This window comes from Rhinolophus sinicus, chromosome 16 (assembly GCF_057876585.1).
Source record: "Rhinolophus sinicus isolate RSI-liver-muscle chromosome 16, RSI-T2T, whole genome shotgun sequence".
NCBI lineage: Eukaryota > Metazoa > Chordata > Mammalia > Chiroptera > Rhinolophidae > Rhinolophus > Rhinolophus sinicus.
Genome location: NC_142516.1, coordinates 136392289 through 136413317, shown reverse-complemented (window position 1 = coordinate 136413317; position 21029 = coordinate 136392289). Strand labels below are relative to the sequence as shown.

Here is a 21029-nt window from a genome sequence, read left to right as displayed (position 1 = left end):
CAAAATTTGCCTGAGAAAAATGAATTAGTACAAAATAAACACTATGCTCCTAGAATGAATATAACAAAGATATTATTTCTTTCTCAAATTCCTCTAAAATTTATCACAATTTAAGGAGCACATAAAAAATGAAACCATAAAGCACGAGATGAAAATAATAGCTAAATGTATAGTTTCCTCACAGAGAAGGTATTTCTAAACTGTACAGTAGCAGAAATCATGATTTAACTGATTTGATTACATGGCAGAAACACCAACCAAAATTAAAGTGATAAATGGACAGAAAAACACCCATGAGACTAAAGAGAACACTAACCTTCTTCATATGTGAAGGACTTCTGTGTACTCATAAGAGAAAGAGGAACACACCAAATCAAAAAATGGGCCAAAGACACTACTGAAGATTCTAATTGCTCTGTTTTTCCTAGAGCAGCTGCTCCATCCACAGATCCTGAGCAGACAGGCCCAAGTGCCTCAACCCGCAATCCTAATCTCAGCTGGCTGAATCAGGAGTGACCGACCACCTCATGAAACCAAGCCAGTGGACTGCTCACTCCTACAGACACGGATACCCAAGGCACTTAGATGGTGACGGGTACCTGAATTGAAAGGTCATGTTCAAGTAGGGCTGACCTAAGAGACATGGCAAGCCAAATCCAGAATAAAGAGCTATGGGAGACTAAAGAGGCCCCGAGAAAACAAAGAAAGGGGAAATTCAGTATGCAAAGAAAAGCAAGAGAGTGGAGATGACAGAAGGAAGCAGACACTCCAGTTCTTATCTCTGGGAGGTCTGGCTGTCCTTTGTATTCTGTTCTTGGACATAACCAGAGTGCCTGTGATCTCCATCCAACACCACCAGTTCATGTCGATTTTTCAGTCCATGCAGCAACTAGAGCCCCAGACCACAACAGACATGGACGAGCAATTCACAAAAAAAGGATAAAAAGATCAGAATTAAACATGTGTAAAATAGGCTCCTGCAAACAAGTAAAGGCACTCAGATTAACCTTTTCGGCTATCAAATAAATGTGCAAAGATAAAAAGGCACTGAGATAAGGCACAGTGAGGTATGGGAAGAAATACAGGCACTCGGAGTGGGGAGGAAACTGATGCAAATTTTCTAGATCCAGTAAGTCTCAAAAATGTCTATTATCTGAGAACCAACAGTTATACTTTTAAGCATTTATTTTAAGTAAGCAATCATAAATATGCAAAAGAAAATTACTTGATATTTACTGCAGTACTACAGATAATAAGAACACAAAAGAAACAAACGCTAAGATTCCTTAAATCAGTGTTTCTCGAACATCATTCGTTCATCATGACGTTTGCATACCCCTGTTCCTCCTGCACTGATTTACTTAATACTATTCTTTAAGTCAGCTCATGCTTTTTCGTAAACTACTCGTCCTACACGTTTTTACTGAGGGCCTACTAAATGCCAGAGACTGTTCTAGGTGCCGGAGCTTATATTTTAGTGGGGAGACAGATGATAAGTAAAATACACCATATGTTAGTGACATGGTGAGGGAGAAAAAAATAAAGTAGGCAAGGGGAATAGGAGGCTTTGGGGGCAAAGGAGTTGGCATTTCAGAGAATGTAGTCAGGTAAAGTGCTCAGCAGGAAGGTGGCGGCCATGGGACAATCTGGAGGTAAGTTTCCGGAAGCTGGGAGAGTAGGGTAAAGGACCAAGGCTGAAACACGCCTGATATGTTCAAAGAAAGGCTGGAGGCCAATGGGGCTGAAGCAGAGTGAGCAAGAGGAGTGGGAGGAGATGAGGTCACGGAGGGGCCGGGCGTAGAACAGGCACATCGTGTAGGGACTTGTAGGTGACGGGGAAGGACTCTGGAAAGAGAACAGAGACTAAGAAATACACTAATGAGACACTAGTTAAAAGGGACACTAGTAATCAACTATAGTGACTTGGATCCTTTGGATGATGGTGGCGTGCGGAGTGGTGAGAGAGCTGAATAATGAACCTGTATGGAAGGCAGAGCGGACCAGATGGCTGCTGTGTGGGGCACTGAAAACCTAGTGTAATTACCTGAGGAGTGAGGTGCGGAAAGGTGCTGAGGACTCCCAGCGTCTACAGGTCTTCCAGAGTAATTTTAACCATGAAATCAAAGGTTTGATGTACTAGCTATTATTTGAATATACATAGGAGTACATAACTATTAACTAAACATGCTCACTCACATGCTTTCTACAATTACCTCACATACCATCAATAGTGTCTGCACCAGACTTTGGGAAGCACTCATTTAAATAAAGTTGATATAGTCTGTGCACATGGACACACACACACACGATAAAAATGCATAAAGCAAAATGGCAACAGTACTAATTTCTGGGTGGTAGAATAATAGATAATTTTCTTTGTACTTTCCAAATTGTCTTCAATGAATGCACCCTTTATTTATTAAAATTTTTTTTTTAATATACATGCAAGTCTTATTCAAGTTAAGTTCTCTGGTTCTGGTTGGATATGATAAGAAGGCTTTTAACGACACATCCTGAAGGAGAGAAAAGAACAAAGACAGAGACCTATAGTGGGGGTGAGGAATTATGCCTCAGAAACTAAAAACAGACAGCAGTGACACAGATAGGATATATAATCTTAAAAACCCAGTGGATGGCATACCACATACAAAATCAAGATCCAGAAAGCAGAAGACAAAGTAAATGTGAGAAGGTCTTGAACCAATCATGAGTGAGCTTTCGGGCACCCACTGGACCGGGGGCCAGCAATCCACTAAAACTTCACTGCTTTGTGGTCAAGTCTTCTTGACACATGCAAACTGCAATGAAGTTTAATAAAATGCTCAAATGCTTCTACATAAATGTCATCTAAAACATTACCCAGGTAAAATAAACATTAGCATGCAGACACAGAACTCAAGAGGCCTGAGAGCAAGTTCAATAAAAATCAGAGTGCGATCTAAAAGAAATGGACTGATTCCCTCCTCTGTCCTAGCGGTGTAATTTTCATAGGTAACTAGGATGAAGTGGAGGTTTGTAGGTCACACCACTTAGGCTATCAAGATGTCACTGTTCTTGATGCTTTATTACCATCTGGCAAAAGACCATGGGTGGACATAGTAAATAAAATGCGAGACTGATTCTAAAAGCATTCTGGTCAGCTCTGAGGTTTTCCAGTAGTTCTCCACCTTCTTAAAAACGAGGATGACTCTCTTCCAACCTCACGCAATCAGATCAACAACTCATTTCATCTTCAAGACCTGTGCTGTAGATCCGGCAGACAACTGGGTAATGGAGAGTTACTCCGGAAATGAAATGAGAGTGGACTGTTCTAAATGTCTGTCGTGTACAGATACAGCTCCCCAATGTCTCTAATAAAGAGCATAATTATGAATGGTTTTAAGGTGTCTCATTTATCGAATGAATCATATGGCATAACTACTTAATCATATAATGCCATTTGACAAAGCTTACCACCTGCATTCACCTTGCAGCCCTGAACAGGGCTTTTAGTTCCTAAAACCATCTTCTGCCAATAACACTAGGGTTTTCATTTTGATTTCATGGAGAGCTATGGTTTCATGATGTGATCATGAAACATTATGTATAAAAAATGACCTAAAGGTCATCACGGGACAATTAGAAGAACATGGATTTCTGGAAAAGAAATCGTCTGACCCTCCCTTCCTCACCTCTTATGCTCTCCAAAAGCACTTCAGTGAATAGTAAATCATTATTCATTAACTGTGGCCTGTCCTCTTTTAAAATAAATAAATAAATAAATAAATAAATAAATAAATAAATAAATAAAATAAAAACTAAAAAAACTAAATGAAGTTGGGAAAACCAAATACATGAAAACCGAAGTTCAATTTTTTTTTGAAATAATAATGTTCAATAAAACAAATGTAAGCCTTCCATGGCTGACAACCTATTCCAGTGGACTGCATTTCAAAAATGTTTTGTAACTAGGCCCTGTTTTTTTCTCAGTAATCTCAATCAGTCTCTGAATATTCTATAAATGACCCAGAAGAAATGGGCTTCTCATGCAAGTGGAAATGGCAGACAACTCAAAACCAATGTTAAAACAAGCAGAAGGGAGAGGTCCTTGAAAAGGAACTAAATCTCAGAACACCACTTCCTGCGCTCAGCTCTCTCAGCAGTCACGCTCCTTTAATCAGAAGAACCACAAAAGCATGCCAGCATCCTCACTTGAGGGTAGCCCGTTTACAAGTGTTCTGATTGGGCCGTTCATGGGTTTCTGGCATTATTTCATCAGAGCATAGACGGGGAAGACATTCCTAGTCCAAACGCTTTTTCTGCACTGAACTTTTAGACACAAATCTAACTGTACTTTTAAAGGAAAATATTTCCTTAAGTACAAAAAATGAAAAAGACCCAAAATAGAGCAGAGCTTTCCTTTTATAAGACCCTTTTGTCAAAAGGCAAATTACCCTGGATTCTCTAGCAACACTCTCACAGAATTCTCTCTCTTCAAAGCACCTTGGGTTTGCTTTTCCTCATAGAGCTCCTGGCCCAGAAAGGAGTGACAGCTCTGGCCAGCCACAGCGGAGGCCTTCTTTGAGGAGGCGCACTTCTGCAAATGAAAGCAGGAACCACAATTACTCACCAGAGAAAAAACAACCGTTTCCTAAGAAGGTTTTGCAGCTCCAGTAGTTCTAGGACACACCACTCACCACAGGTATCACTCCTGTAAGTCAGCTCAACACGGAGCTCACAGGTACCAACAGAGTTATCCTCCAAGGGGCTGAACTCAGCACACAAAGCAGACGAGCTTGGCTGTAGATCTCCCGTGACACAGTGATGACACAATGAGCTCCACACAGTATCTCCTGCCGCCCACACAGCCTCTGGCCATGGACTGACAGATGTGGTAGTTACTTAGCAATACTTTCTGGTTATCTATCGCACCCACATCATTCACAGAGACAGACAGTGCAGTGCCATCCTTCCATAAAGACTCCTTTCTCCTCCCACATACTGCTAAGCCGCACATTATTGCATGGAGGAACAAAATACTGGCTCGTGCTACGTAGAAAGAGTCATCCCGTGGACCTTTAAGGATCCTTCTGATGATCCCTTTGTCCTCTGGGTGTTGAACAAAATTGCTCTGCAGAATTTCAAAGGAATGTGATTGCCAAGTGAGTAAGCCAGAGGAGCTTAGTAAGAACTACCTCCGCCTGAGAATGTCTTACCATATTATGCTAAACAGCTAAGCCTCATGCCCCCAATCACACCTGAGTAATGGGGCGGGGGTGGGGGGAGAAGGTGGGGTGTGTCCTGGGGGGAGGGCTAAGCCAAAATGTCTCAAAACACCTGTGACAAACACAATGGCCTCCCAGAGATTGGGGGGGGGGGGGGGGGTTGGTATATATTTTGCTAACACTAAATGAACTAAATGAATGAACTCTAGCTGGTCTGCCCAGGCTGAGGTAAACATTTCAGTGGGATCCATAATGAATTCTACTTAATTTCTCTCTACTGCCATTCAAAGTCTTCAGACAAAAATGGTAAGTTAATACATATTAAACACTTTCATCCAGGCACTGTTCTGAGACTTTCACAGGCATTAGCACATTTAATCCTGGTAACAACCCTACAGAGTAGGTATTAGTATATTTGCTTGACAAACGGGGAAACCGAGGCACAAGTGAGCAGTATGGCAGAGCTGGGGTGTGTCTGTGCCCAGGCAGCCTGACTTCAGACACCACCCTGAACTACTGCTTGTCGTGCCTCCCAGAGAGAGGTCTGTGTGGTGCCAGCGCAGTGTGGCAGGTGACAAACAGCGGTCAGGTGCGAGAAGCACATGGCCAAGAGATTCTGGGACAGCAGGACGTATGTGGAAGTCAAGAGACTTGAATTTTTGTTTCAGTTTCATCATTAACTGTGAGAATTGAGACAAGTTACACCTCACTTCCTTGGCCTCAGTGTATTCATTCACCTGCACAGTGTGTGTGTGTGTGTGTGTGTGTGTGTGTGTGTAAGGGGACAAGATGACTGTACCTTCTACTTCAAAAATTCTACAACAGTCTTCTATGCCTGGTAAGGTTATTAAAATACTACATGCTACTTAAAAAGTACTAAAACAAGAACCTAAGTACGGGATAGAAAACAAAAGAAGTCCCATGAATTCTGTGTGACAAAAATCAAGTTTATAACCTAAACTGCCCGGGGAACCCCGCCCTGCAGTGACAACACATGCCTAAGGCAGTTACGTAGTACCCGCATTCACGGGATGGCCCAGTAGACTGTCCTACTGGTTACGGTGTGCGATTGTGTGTACCTGTGTCCAGGCATGTGTGTGCACAGCATGGAAAAAAGGAGGGAGAAATATGGTATGTCTTCTCAGTGAGGACGCTTGGGAGTGCTATGGGTGCACAGAGTAGAGCTCAATGTTTCCCCATTCGAGCTGCTGACAAAGCAGCCCCACTTTCAATCATCTGACAAAACAGAATTCTTCACAGTATTTTATTTTTTAAAATGTCTATTACACACACACACACACACACACACACACACACACACACACACAGAGAGGGAGAAGGGGAGGGGGAGGGGGAGGGGGAGGGGGAGGGGGATGGGGAGAGTTAGTTTTAAAACCCACTAGCATAAAGGAATCGCGCTTACTTTCCATGAAGAGAAAGGGTTCCCTGGGTCACATGTGGAAATGGAGAGAGGAAGTACAGGCATTATTTGAACTGGGTAAGAGGAAGGATGCTGGTGAGTTGGGTGGGCTTTTCTGGGTTGCTCCCAGACAGCTGGTATGAACTAGTCATCCTTGGTGACTCAACTATGATGAAGACAGCCCAGATTCTTTGCGGTCTCCAAGAGACCCTTGTCTGCTGCTAAGAGGAATGAACCACTCACAGGAAGTCTCAGAAAGAGCAGGAAAGAAGAGTCTTCTACACTGAACCACACCACCTGAAGAGAAACCCTGTCTGCCTCAGTATATGAGGGTAACGATGAATTTAAAAGCATAAACTAACAAAGGATAGATACCTGGTCCCTTCCTTTGTTTAGAACCTATTCTGTTTGTAAGCAGAATATTCAAGATGAGTGGAGAGGAAGTGAAGACACAGCTGATAAAGCAACTGTACCTACTAGTCCCAGGAGCAGAAGCACGGAGAAGGCCCCTCTTCTGCTGTTTCCAAGGCCAACAATTAGACGGACTTCACCATCTTCCCATTTTAGCCAGTATTTCGGTGTCTTAGAACCCCAGGAAGGAAAAGCACCTGGAGCCTACTGTTGGTCACACAACGAGAATTGAGTCTGCTGACTGAGTACCACTCCAACCAACATTTAGCCCACAACCAGAGCTCCCTGTACCAAAAACCACAGCTATGCTATGCAGCGTCACTGTGTGAATTCCCATGAACCCATAGCAGCTCAAGACAGCATGGTTCCAAAGTTTTCATGCCTTTTCAAAGCCCTCTGTGTTGCAGAGACTGCTTACAGTTAGTTTATTTTTGCATAAAAATGCTCCCACCAGGGGCTTAAATGGAAAAAACTTTTTGGTTCTCTTTCACAGCAATGTGGGTATTTTGTTTAGTTTTATTTTAAGATGAGTTAGATCTTGCAAATATTGTATGGTTTTATTAATACTCAGTCCATTAGAGCTCGTCAGCAAAGGTTTTAGACATAAATGTATGTCTACTATATTTACATAAGTTTACTAACTAAAGAAAGTCTGGCACAATGTGAAGGTACGGAAGCTTTTCTCTGATGTTCTCTTTTGCCAGAACATGTGGAACCAGGCGTGGATTTGTCTTGAGCAGAGACCCATACATTTCCCCATTATTCTAACTTTTAAAAGGAGATATTTGATTTCCATGTTGTTTTTCCCACTCTCCATGAACCACTCTAGAAGGCTGTGTCTCTGGTACGGTTGTTGAAAAATAAAATAAAATAATCAGAAGGAACATAGGGACCCATTACTGAAAGTTACTGTTACAGAGAGACAAGCTCCAGCGTGAGGAATCAGAATGCCCATACCTAAAAATCAATCACCAGAACTAAAAATCTGAGCAAGAGAGTCAAACGTTATTTGAATTTATTCCTCCCCCCACTTTGTACCATAAGGTAGTAAAAGAGGCATTAGGAAATACCTTCTCTCTGGAAAGATACGTGCAGAGAACTCTATGTCCTGGCTTTGTAGTTCTTTCTCCTCTTCTAATAATAGCTTTGAGATGCAACTTCAATCCTCACCTAGGACCCTGACCGAAAGGCGCCAAAAGCTACAACGTGTAGAGGAGGAGAAGAAAGGGAATGAATACGCAACACCATCCCTTGTTGCTAATCTGAGCTTTATGCTTAATGGAAATCACAGAAAACGCATGGTGACCACAGAGGCATATTCGAGTATATGGAATTACCTAATAGTGACGGCGACAATGAAGATGGTGAAGACAGCTGACACTTCCTGCGCCCTTACCAGTTCCAGACACTGTGTTCAGCAGTGCGTACTCATTATCTCAACTGGTCCTGGTTACAACTCCAAGGAGGAGGTACTATTGTGACCGTTTTATAAAGGTCACAAGGGAGGTTTTCAGCCCAAGGTAATACTGTTGGGAAAAGGCGCCACTGGGCTATGAAGACAAATCTCCTGTAAAGAACCGGGTTCCTAAATCTACACGCGATCCTACCCCGTGCACAGTTAGCGTTCTGGCCCTAAAACGGGCCCACTGCTCAGCTTGATGGGGTTACACATTTTAACACAATTATGGGAAGACTTGCATGAATACCCTTTACATCATATAATTGATATGTAATTATCTAGGAGCTGTATCTTCCTAGGGAAAAACGATAGGACTTCTGATAATTCTTCTTAAAATATGAAGACATCATAGAAAGTCAAGAAAGTCCCCCCTTCAATCCTCTGAGAATTCTAAAGGGGGTGTGATGGTCTACAAGTTGATCTCTCCCCTATTCTTTTTCATGCACATATAAGTAATTTGAGGTAGAGAAACTTTTATCTTCCATCAGAAACTTGAAAACTCTATTAATAACTCTTAGGGGATCTAACACATTTCCTGTCTTTTAGTCAAGGCTTTTATATGTAAACAACATAAAGTATACTTTATCTTGGCTAAATATAATAATGATCCTCCTTCTTCCTACCATATTTATAGCTCTTACTGTTCTGTACCCTTGCACCCAAACCACACTGAGATTGAATCACTTCCACTGAAAAGACACTCTGAAGCTAGAAAATCAAAATAGAACACACTGGATGTTTGCAATTTCAACCACAACCCCTACTCTGCCTTAAATAGGATGGATTGCTTTCTCATGGAAAAATAAGGTTTATTACCAGAAGAGTTAGAAGCACAAAAACAATAACTTATAAGGCATACTGTTCACTAGTAGGGCTCCTTTGCAACAGAAGATTTTAATCAGGAGAAAAACACAGCAGTCAAATTCCAGAATCATCTAGTCTGCATTGCATTTACTTTCGGTATAAAGAAAATGATGTCATTACAGGGTTGGGATCTGAAACAACTGTTCCACACAAAACTGATTACAATGACCAGTTCATTCCAAATTGGGGGGAAAAGCTTTGCATTCAAATCTAGGAATGTAGTCATGGATGGCTCACAGCATGCCATGTGAGTTCACAAACGATCCTAGATTTTCTAAAATCTTGTTATTTAAATACAATCAAGTTTTAACTTGAGGGTAAGTTTCTTATAAAGGGGAAAAAATTCATGAGGTAAAATAGGACATTTATTAAATCAGAATATTTTCTCAAAAGTAAATAGCATATTTCACTATTGCCACTCTGACTTGAGATTATATTACTCGGAGAAGCTTGGCATATCTACACAGATACTACCGTGTTTCCCTGAAAATAAGGCCTAGCCGGACCATCAGCTCTAATGCGTCTTTTGGAGCAAAAATTAATATAAGACCCAGTATTATATTATACTATATTATTATTATATAAGACCCGGTCTTATAGCAATATAAGACCGGGTCTTATAGTATAGTATAGCATACCTGGCCTTATACTATATTAAAATAAGACCGGGTCTTATATTAACTTTTGCTCCAAAAGATGCATTAGAACTGATGGTCCAGCTAGGTCTTATTTTTTGGGAAACACGGTATCTTGTAGGGGACCGGGACAGAGAGGCTGTCATATCAGTAGTGAGCCAGGGGAATCTGGAAATCTCCTGGAGGAGGTGTTTCCTTTCAACTGCACCTTTCAACTAACATGGTCTTGTTTGGGACCCCAGAGTTAGTGACATAAGCAGGGTGACAACTCCCTCCTCAGTCATCCTTTGCTGGGATACAGGATAGGGTTTTAGGAGACAGGTACTTCCAAACTGAGAGTGCTCTGGAACCACTGTATCAACACCCTGCTAGTTGTGTCAGTCGCGCAGCTGGGGGCTACTCTGTCTCTCTCTCCTCCCTTCCTGCTGCCCGCAGGTGAAGTTTCCCAGGTCTTATTACTACATCACTACATCAATCAGGAAATGGTGTAAGAGAGAAACTCAAATGAATCGGACTAAGAATTTGACAGGAGAGAATATGGAAACTACTATTTCAAATAAAATAAACATACGTAAATGAAATCCTTTATATCTGTCGACCAGTAACACAGATAACTAAAATGCAATTGTAACCATCGCCACTCATAATAATACTTTTCCCTTAAGTCAGTGGTATGAGCTGAAACAAAAGCACCCTCCAGGCCGGCATAGCCTTCACTGAGATAGGATATGTCTTAAACCCAAGACGATTTGCCAACTCTAAAGTCGCCCAGTGGTACTGAAAGAAGTTAAGGATAGAAAAAGGAGATTTTCAGATCCCCTCATGGCCATAAAATATTCTCAACAGGTCATTCAACGCATGTGCTCAAGCTTATCAGTCGGAATACAAATGTTTTGATGGGCACTGTCACTATCGAGAAGACAAAGGTGACTAATTCCCTGGAGAAACACTGATGTCCCCTGTTAACCCTCGTCTCAAGATTCCAAAGGACCAACAGGTCCTGAAACCCAAATACCCGCATGCGCTCACCTCACCGGAGTGGGGGGGGGGGGGGGACAACGAACGTCCCTGAGGCTTATAGTTAAGGGAAAACACACACAAAACCAAATAAATCGAAAGAGGGAGATGGATAAAACGTTTTTACACCTCCCTGGAGGGAGACATTGTCCTAGTAAAGGTGCAGATAGTTCAGAGGTTCTGCCGCCCCCACGGGAACAATTCCCAGCGTGTTTCTGGGCGGTTGTGCTGGTAACAGAGGCTGCCTCAGACAGCTGACACCTTGGTAAATGGCGCCCAAATCAGTACACTGATGGAAAGGAACAATCAATTTAAGGCACTCTGTGGTAATCCGGACTTAGTGCTGTGCAAAATCTACAAGACAGCCCCTGCCTTTAAGGACGTTACAGGCGCCATACAAAGCATCAGCAGAATCCCACTGCTCCCAGTACTCTCCTCTGCCCTCACTGCCACTCCTCTCTCGTGGTCTTACAAAGGAAGAAGGAATCACAGGTTCCGGGCATGTTCGTGCTGGAAAAAAATCCTGAATATGGCCTAGCCCAACTCCCTCATTTGAAAGATAAGATCAGCTCAGACAGGGGTAAGCGCCAAGCCCAGGACCACAGAGCTAACGTGATGTATTAGAAAACCCCACCCCAGACTGCCATCTCCGTACTTCTTCAACTCCAAAGGGAGCGAATTTGTCTCCTAAAAGGAGGGCCCACAATATCCATACACTGGATGACTAAGAATCAAGAGAGAGTCACGTAAACTTTTACCTCCTACGCCCTGGTTTCCTTTCAGCTGCTGTGGCTCACACTTCTGCTCTGAAGTGAGAAACAAGGACCCTCCGAAACGGGATGGAGAACGCGTGACCATCCGTCACTTCAGCCAAGAGAAGGAGAATTACAATCTCCTCCTGACTCTGGGCTCACCTTCCTACAAGAGTTGCATTTGGGGCTTCAAAATAAGTACTTCTTGTTTGTCAGCTCAGAATGAGGAACAGTAACCAGCGGAGGTTGCTTCCATGGAAGAACAATGAAGGGGTAAGCTGTGTAAGCAGCCCAAGAAGCACAGCCCAAGAATGGAAAATGCTCCCTTCCTCCACTTGCTCTCCATCTAATCACTGGGCAAGCTAAGAACACTGTTGCCAAATTTTGGTGTTATTCCACCTGCTCCAGTTCCACAGTCTCCTCACTGTTTTTCAAGTTGTTGTTGTATAGAAGATCCTAACTGGTCATAAGGAGCTAAGCTAAGGAGCCAGAATCAGTATGATTTCCGAGAGTCAAGTAATGGATTTTTGGAGTTGGAAATACACCTTGTGAATTATTTAATCTCATTTTCCAGATGAGTAGATGAAGTCTTCAGCGAGGTGAAGAATTTAGATATGTTCAGAACTGGGGCCAGCACCCAGGACTCCCATCACCCAGCACCACACTCTTCCCATGAGACCACCCCTATCACCGCAGACCTGGGGCTGCTGCAGACATCCACCATCTGCAGAAGGGTCTGGAGGCAACCCCTGGTCTCAGAGACACACACTGGCCTTTGAGGTCCAATGGCTACAGCAACACAACAAGTTCAAGGCCATGTCCACCTGTGGCTATGGGGGCTCAGCAAGACAGAATGTGGACTGGTGTAACCACGGGGGAGACATGAGCGTGGTTACTCAGGGGGAGGCACAGGCCCGTGGCAACTGGAATAACGCTAAAGATAAGAAGAGACAGGAAAGGCAGGGAAGGGAAGCAGGAAGGAGGAAACATGCCATCGGGAAAGCAGGTAAACAGAATGGCATCCGAGTACAGAAAGGTTAGCTACTGGTCACATAATATGCCTTATTTTCAGGGAAAGAAAAGTCCCTAAACCCTGTTACGACACTTTCTCTAAAAGTTCTTTAAGAAGGTCTATCTAATTCGATTTTTAAGTTGGTGTACAGTTACAGCAGACTGCCGTCTTCAGATGTTTTCATAAAACTGAGTGCAACTCAAGATAAATATTGCTTCTCCACTAGCCGACCACGGGTGGATTTTGATACTTAACACACTGGGTGGAGCAGCTCCACCCCTGGCCCACAGCCTAGCTTCAGCAAATGGATCTCTCAGCCTCTTGCCAGACCTGGCCTCATGGCTGTGTGGCCCTGAGACCTCCCAAGAAGACCTGGGTGCCACAGGAAGAGATACTGCTGACTCAGGAGATGGCCAGCTCTCACTCTGAGGCAGCCAAGTGAAGCCAGCCACAGAACTGGAGGCAGCGTGTAGCAGTGCTGACATTTCAAACACTTTACTCACTGTGGCACAAATGCAAGTGCTGTGTGCTCCCTCTCATTTTGGATGTTTCTGGAAATAGACTTTTGTATGTGTGCGCTGGTGAGTGCCTGTTTTGTTCAACCCAAATTTCCCAGTAAACTATTTTATTAGATTTTTTTTCTCTTTAAATAAAAAACAAAGTTACTTTCAAAGGACTGGGTTGTGAAATCCATATTGCTTATCAAGTGGAGAGCCCTAGGCTGACCAGTAAATTCACCAAGACTCAATACAGGCGTGGCCTATGGACTCACTAGGCAGTTTACTGTTACATTAAAATGTGGCAACTGACATTCTTTCGCTGTGCTGTGTTTCAGCCATGCAATTTCCATTGTAAATTCAAAGTTATAGCCAAAGACGGGACACACCAGCTTCCCAAAGTCAAGCTGCCAGATGATGCAAGACCAAACCCACCTCACAACTTGCTCTGTAGGTTTACTCTCCATTACCTTCTAAACCTGCCGGCCACATCCCCACCACCAATCCTAAAGCAGCACTTATACACCTGGCATTTCAATACATACCGAGGTACTTTTTACCAAGTTTATTGAAGGCAAATATCTGAGACCCCACCCTTTGGAATTAGCAACAAGTGTCAAATCTTGATCAACTGAATCTCTTTATGTTGCAACTGGAAGGGCCTACAACAGAGATAACTCCTGTAACACACGGTCATACACTTGGGCTATGCAGCCAATCGCACACAAATCCACACTCCTCTTACCAGTCATTGCCTTTTGAAGCCATGAGTCCTGGAATTCTTTGGGTGCAATTGTTTCAACGAGAAGGACATCCCCCAGCTGATGAATCCACCAAGGTACTACTCACTAGACTCACAAGTTCCAGCAGCCAGTGACTATCTCCAGCTACTCGGGCCAGTCCTGAGCTTCTGACTTGCAAGCTGCAGAGATAGTTTTTAACTGTCTTTCTTATTATCTTTGAGCCGCAAAATACTGAAGACATACTTCAGCGTTGTATGAAGTATGAAGACATACTATCATTCTGTCACCCAGAAATGCAGTCTAACCTGGGAAAGCCAGAGTGCAGTGTCTACACATGATAGATGTGCTCCTCAATTCAACAAGATTTAGATAAAGAACTTAAGAAACCAGGATGAATGAACACAACAGAGAACCGAACCACAGCAATGCAAACAGGGCTCACACAGTCTGGCAAAAGGCCCCTCCTCTGCCTTGAAGGGATTATTTCCTCCAGCTAAAAGAATATTCATTCTCCATGTCATCTCAGGATGGCATCTCCATTTCAGCTCCCAGCTGCCATCGCATCCTTTTTCTCTCTCCCTTCATGTTCTCACAGCAGCCGTACCAGATCTGAGATATGAAGCCCTGATCAAAGTTGATTACTTCTGGATGACTATAAAACAGAGCAGTGTCAAGGTCCATAAATTACAGGCAGGACAATTTGATGCTTACCCTTAATGCCCTGTGGCCCTTAAAGGTTTTCATTACATTTAGGTCTCAGAAGTCAACACAGCATCCCTTCCTTAACTTGAAGTTTAGCCTCATTACTCACTTGTTTTATCTTTTGAAGATAACAGTCTCCTGATTCAAAGGCGAAAGAGAAACTGGTCAATAAGATGATTGATCCAGCAAGGTAGAAGAAAGACAGAAAAAGGAAGACAGTCGCCCTCTCCACACCACAAACACAAAGATCATTTAGTCTAACCCCTTTATTTTACACATGAGGAAACTGAGAGATCAAGAGAGAAAGGTATCACACTCAGTAGCAGAGCTGGGTCAGTGGGGATGGCTCAGGGCCTCAGTTTTCAATGCTTCCCCTGCTGTAAAGCAGGGCCTCAATAAAGGACCAGCTGAATCAACAAAAGGGAGCAGCGAACATTCTGAGCACAGAAATTATAGTGCCCTCCTCCCTTCTAAATACAGGCTGGAGGCATGCCAGGAGCATTCAAGAGCAGAGGGGACAAATGACCTTCACAAAGAGGTAGGATAAAGTCCAATGACACCCAACACTAGACAGCTACACTGTTCTTCCTGCTTCAAATAGTTCAACCTCCCTAAACCTGTTCAGAGGAATGAGCCAGTCCCTTCAATAATCTGTTAAGAAAGACACATTTTAAAAACCCACAGTTTTTAGTCTATCCCATAGTTTGTAGTCTATCTAGCACTTGCACAAACGTTACTTTTTTTTTAATTTATTGGGGTAACACTGGATAATACTATTATGTAAATTTTAGGTGTACAACTTTATAATACAACATCTGTATATTATGTGCTCAACCCCCAAAGTCTATTCTCCTTCCATCACCTTGTATTTGACCCTTTACCCCCCTTTGCCCTCCTTTTCCCCCCTTCCCCATTCTGTTGTCTGTATCTATGAGTTGTTGTTGTTTTCTTCTGTTTGGTTTGTTCATTTTATTTCACCCTCACAATGGTCCCATTTTCCAAGTAAAGAAACTGAGGACAGAAGAAGCCTTGCCCAAGCTTGCAGCTGGTAAACAGCAAGGCTGGAAGTTGAGCCTGTATATTCCAATTCCATAGTCAGTGCACCTTCCTCTATACTATCTCCGCCCAATGTTATTAATGACCAAAAGCCAAACACAACAGTAAACCAAAGGGCGGACTGCACCACACCCTCACGCCAGTTAAATAATGACTAAAATCCCTGCTGGAACCCAACACAGGCTCTGAGCATTTTCAGAGCAGATCCGGCCCCAGGCGTCTGCTGAGAGAACCCCTCCTAGGCCTTTATCCCTCATAACTCTGGCCTGATCACATGAACCATAACAGTGTGGCTGCAGCTGGACCTGTCAAGTGCATTGGGCTGGTGGTGACACACCCACTGTGCAGGCAGATTCCCTTCCACCCCAAACATTCCAAACACTGTGCTGCATGGAACTGGAGGGAGGAACCGAGCTGCACGGGGAGCTGGCGAATCTGACAGAACTCTCCGCACCACGTCTGTCCTTCTGCACCAGCTTACAATTGGTTCCCAAAGAGCTGCACAGGCCATGCTTTGCCCAGGTACACTAGAAACGATCAGGATGTTTCTTCTGGGAAGTGACATCAAAGGGACTTCAATTGGAATCCTTACCACTGGCACACATTCCTTTCAAGTTCTGAAAACTAGTTCAAAATTAAATTGGAAAAGGATTACAGACGGCCGGGAAGGTCATGGAGGCACACAGAGAAACGGACACTAGATGAAGAAAACTAATAACACAGGACAATTATTTTATATGAAGCAAAAGCTTCAGAAACACTAACCTAAACATGAGACCTCTATAAAGCAAAACGGGGAAAGAGACTCATTTACACACTGCATGAATTTTGCCTTCACAGAAACAGAAGAAATGGAACAACTTTTAGAGGAGCAGTATTCAGTACGTGCTCTGTGCCAGGCATTGTCACATATTTTATCTGCTCAATAACCACGGGAAAAAGGATATCCACAAGTGATCGCCCAGCAGATAGACGCTAAGCAGCTTCACACCACTGCACAGCAAGGCGCTCCGGGAACATAGAGACAGAAAGGGCCGGGCTAGAAAAACAGATAAACCCTTGAGGAGCAGCCACCGCGGCACCGTGAGGGGCAATCTGCACGTAGGGAAAGAACACAGGAGGAGGGCGAGGTTCTGACAGTCGGTTCACTCTTCTTCCCAGTGTGTCACGTGCTGCCTAGGAGGTACATGAGTTACAGTGCCATTCTCCGTGTTCAAAGATGATGAAACTGGTACACTATTGACAGGACTACATGACAGCCTAAAGATGCTTCCACAAAGTGTTGACGGATGTGCACTAATTTACGCATTCCTCTCTCAGCCCTCTGTGCCACCAAAGGCTGCATCTGAGAGGTGACTGATGGCCGGGGAGAGGGGTTCTCCTGTGGGGTACAGGGCACTATCATGGTGCTACCGGGAACCCTGCCACAAAGAAGCCCTGCCACGTTTATAGTTTGAGCATATCCACAACTCCAAATTCATGACCACCTTTCTCTAAGGTCGACGTCCTCTCATGTGCCTCACATAAGGAAGAGCAAACTTAAACATAACAGTCAAAGTTTATTAAGATTTACTGAGCTTTTATTAAGGCAGGAGAAATTTTGGTAAATGCTTCCTTGCACCTCAGTTAATCGTCACACTACACACCCCTCACGTTATTTAGGTATTATTATGACCCCTAGTTCACACATGAAGAAACTGAGGTTCAAGAGTAGGGAAGTAACTTACTAACGGTCAAACTGTAAGAAATACAGGTAAAACTAAACCTAACGGGCCTATAACACTGAAGCCCAGGCTCATACCACTACTATGCTTTCTGCTCTCACAAAATATGTTTCACGTCCTTTTTTCCCAAGCACTCTCTTTGTCCTTTATTATTAAAGCTATGAAATAAAATATACAGTTAGAAAGAAGCAAAATATTCATACTGATGGGCTACGTAAGACAATGAAGCTATAAAATACTGGAAGTAAGAACTTAAAATTATGAATTTAAAATCTGTAACAAGGCAAGCAATACCAACTTACCCAATACACTCCCCAAAACACACCTATTATAATCAGCTGACTACCCCGGATGTTCCAGCACCAGGGTGCTCACAGGCTCTTGGGTGTTCATTGATCCTTTAACCGCAAGCATCTCAAGCACGGATGGAATAGCAACGCACTGGGCTGAAGCTCCCGTCTACCATCCGTGACCTTTCTTATGCCCTGTACATGTCTGTACCTGCGGAATGTGAAAACAGAGAGAGACCTTCCCAGAGATAAACTGAGGAGCTGAAATTCCCTCAGCTCCAGGAAAAAACTAAACACAAGCAAAACAACTCCCTATGCCCTTCTTCTTTAGATAACTGGTTAGCCTTTGAAGTTTCAAACCTATGCCAAATTCCAAGACAAATCATGTTTCTCTCCTACGAGCGTAGCCAACTGTCCCTTCAGAGCAGTGATACACCGAAGTAAGAACAACAGACTTGTGCTGTAGTCAGAATGGACCCCACTAAACGACCAAGCTCAAACTGGTGACCTTCCAGTGCCTGAATGAAGTTTCACAAAAGCTAACTGACAGCGCACTAGAATCTAGGAGCTCCAAGTTATTTATGTCGGACCACCTCAGAAAGCAGCACAACTCTATTAAAGGGAAAACCTACCTGGCCCCAACATATAATCAATACACTGATAATAAATACACCCGCTTCACTTTTGCCATCCTTATACAGAAAACAATCTATGTGAATTAGCATTCTCCTCAATTCCTAAGACTTTCTTACAATGTTTTCCATCTGAAATGAAACAGTTTAACATCCAAGGAATTTTCTGTAACTGCAAACATACATAATCCAGCACTGCCTAGGACCAGACAAAGAAAATAAACTGAATTCCAGTTACCTCCATCAGCAAAGTCTGCCCATAATTTTGTCCTGAATACAAAGAGCGTTCTCCCGTTCCATCTGTTCAGCAAAGCTTCATCTTCCGCAACGGCTCTTTTAATGGGCTTCTACAGCTGCTTCTGTTGCGAGTACTAACCGCTGCTACACACTGACTCTGCAGTGACATTCTCCCAGAATGCCACTATATCCCCGAGGGGGTGAGGGATAAGAACTTTAAAAAAGTTGAAGGATTACTTCCCCCTCTGCCCAGCCTCTCCTCAACAGGCAGCTTCCCTCCAAGAGATCTGCTTCAAAAGTCCAGATCCAGTGAAGTCACACATGACCTCACAAACCTCCGGCTTAACTCTTTAGAAGCCAGGCGGCAAGCTGGCAACAGGGAGAAAGGACAACTATCTTCGTCTGTTTATAGGGTGGCTGCTGCGTATGGGAAAAAGAGAAGTTTGTCCAACTGACACCATTAAAAAAGAGAAAGTAAATGCAGCATTGTTTCTCTTTTATAGCACGAAGGTTTTTGAAATCCTATTTTTAAAGAGCATATAGAATTTGCTACCGTACACATATTCTGGCCCTAAAGGAATGACTGAAATTAACAACATAGTGGATCTAATTCATTTAAGTTATATAAAATTCAGCTGTGTTAAATTCGCACTTAATCTTATGTGATTTTTTTTTCTAGTTTCATTTCTAACTCCGTGTTTGTTTTTCTGCTCATGTTGGTGTTAAAATATTCATTTGCCCTGTTGTTCAAATCCTGCTTCAGACAACCAGAAGTAGACATGGGGCACTCACAGCTGTCAGACACAGGCAGCAACTGCCACAGATCCGTCTGAGAACCTGGGAACCCCAGCAGTTGGGCCGGCGGACAGAAAGGAGGGCAAGCAGACCTAACTAATGGATAACAGAGTGCACACCAGGGCTCCTCAAGGGAAAGGAGACTGGTTTCACTTCATTTTCCTTCGCATGCTTTTTCCCTGGGCCCCTGCTATTGCTGTTGGGGTAGGGGAATTATAAGGATCAGGAGGTAAAATAACTAAAATTTACTTTATAAACACAAGTAGAGAAAATGACATACTCTCAAAGAAAGTGTAATATGCCCTTTCAAATAGTGCCCTGGTTCACCCCCAAAAATGATAACTTACAGTCTGGCAATTTCATTCCGAAATATATATATATATATCCAGCCTAGAGAAACTCTCCCACACGTGCACAAGGAGCCATGAGCTAGAATGCTCACTGCCACACCATTTGAGACAACAAAAGTACAAGACAGCCAAAATGTTCATAAATAAAAAAATTACAGTATCTATTCATGTAATGAATACTATACAGCAAATAAATTAATATTTGGGGCTTTACTGCATCGATAAGAATGAATTCGAAATGGTGAAGGAAAAAAAAGCAAGTTACAAAAAGAAACAAGAAGATAGCATTTATATAAAGCTCAAAAACATGTGAACAAATAATACACATTGTTTATAGATGCACACCTACATAGAAATGATAAGCACACACAGGTAATGGGTGCCTTTAGGAAGAGAAAGAGAAGGCTGGGACCAGGGAGGCATTCACAGGAGTCTGCAATTCATCTGTAACATTTTACTTCCTTAACTGGATATTGAGATCACGGGTGTTTATTATTTTCTACCCTTTGGTGTGCCTAAAACGTTTCAGAAGTTGTAAAAAGTCAATGGCTGCATAATAGCTGCCTTTTTGAATGTAGGAACACGTGTTCAGTCTAACAGATTAACAGAACACAAGGCAAAGAGGTTAATAATGCCCCTCAACTCCCAACTCTCAATCCCCACCCAAGCAGCTGTTACTAATTCTGCCTCGGTTTGGTTCCATCTGGGAAGTCACCCTGCCCCATCCCCCACGACCACGTAGACATGTCCACCTCATCCTTCGAGCCCTTCCCCCAAAGCAACATGCTCACGAGGGCCTCGCTGACACCACATTCCCCGTAGCCTCAGCCTCGGAGCCTTCCTGTCCGGGTCTCTAGGTCCAATACCAGAGTTACTTGTGAAGTTAGCTGCCTCCTCTTTGAGAAACACCTAGTACCTAGCATAAAGCAGCTGCTAATTAAGTTCTTCACTCAACAAAAACTGAGTGCTCAGGATGTGCTGGACCCTGTAACAAGTTCTGTGAGTCTCCAAACTAAAGACTTGGACAGTTCACTGCATAATAGGACAGACCCGCACCTGACTAAGTCTAACAGTATGTGATGGATCAGAAAATAGTTGTTAAATGAATACTGAGTGTGAATAATGAACTTTTACGATGTTGTTTCATAATAATAATTATTCGGTACCTCTTATTTTCTCTATATTAAAGACTTTATATTACTATTCTTGACTAGAAAATGTCACCTTCT

The 21029-nt window shown here is 43.1% G+C and overlaps 1 protein-coding gene across 8 annotated transcripts in view; it reads right to left on the bottom strand.

The window, feature by feature from the left end:
- Positions 1–21029, bottom strand: part of PSD3 (pleckstrin and Sec7 domain containing 3) — a 428991-nt gene that overhangs the window by 236515 nt on the left and 171447 nt on the right. Inside the window, exon 1 of one of the 8 annotated variants that reach the window (XM_074329578.2) lies at positions 18657–18919. The exons of 6 other annotated variants lie outside the window; for them this stretch is intronic. The gene's annotated coding sequence lies outside the window, so the exon portion shown is untranslated. Of the gene's footprint in view, positions 1–4609; positions 4763–18656; positions 18920–21029 lie in introns of those variants that run through there. One more of the 8 variants, XM_074329579.2, reaches the window with a different exon arrangement.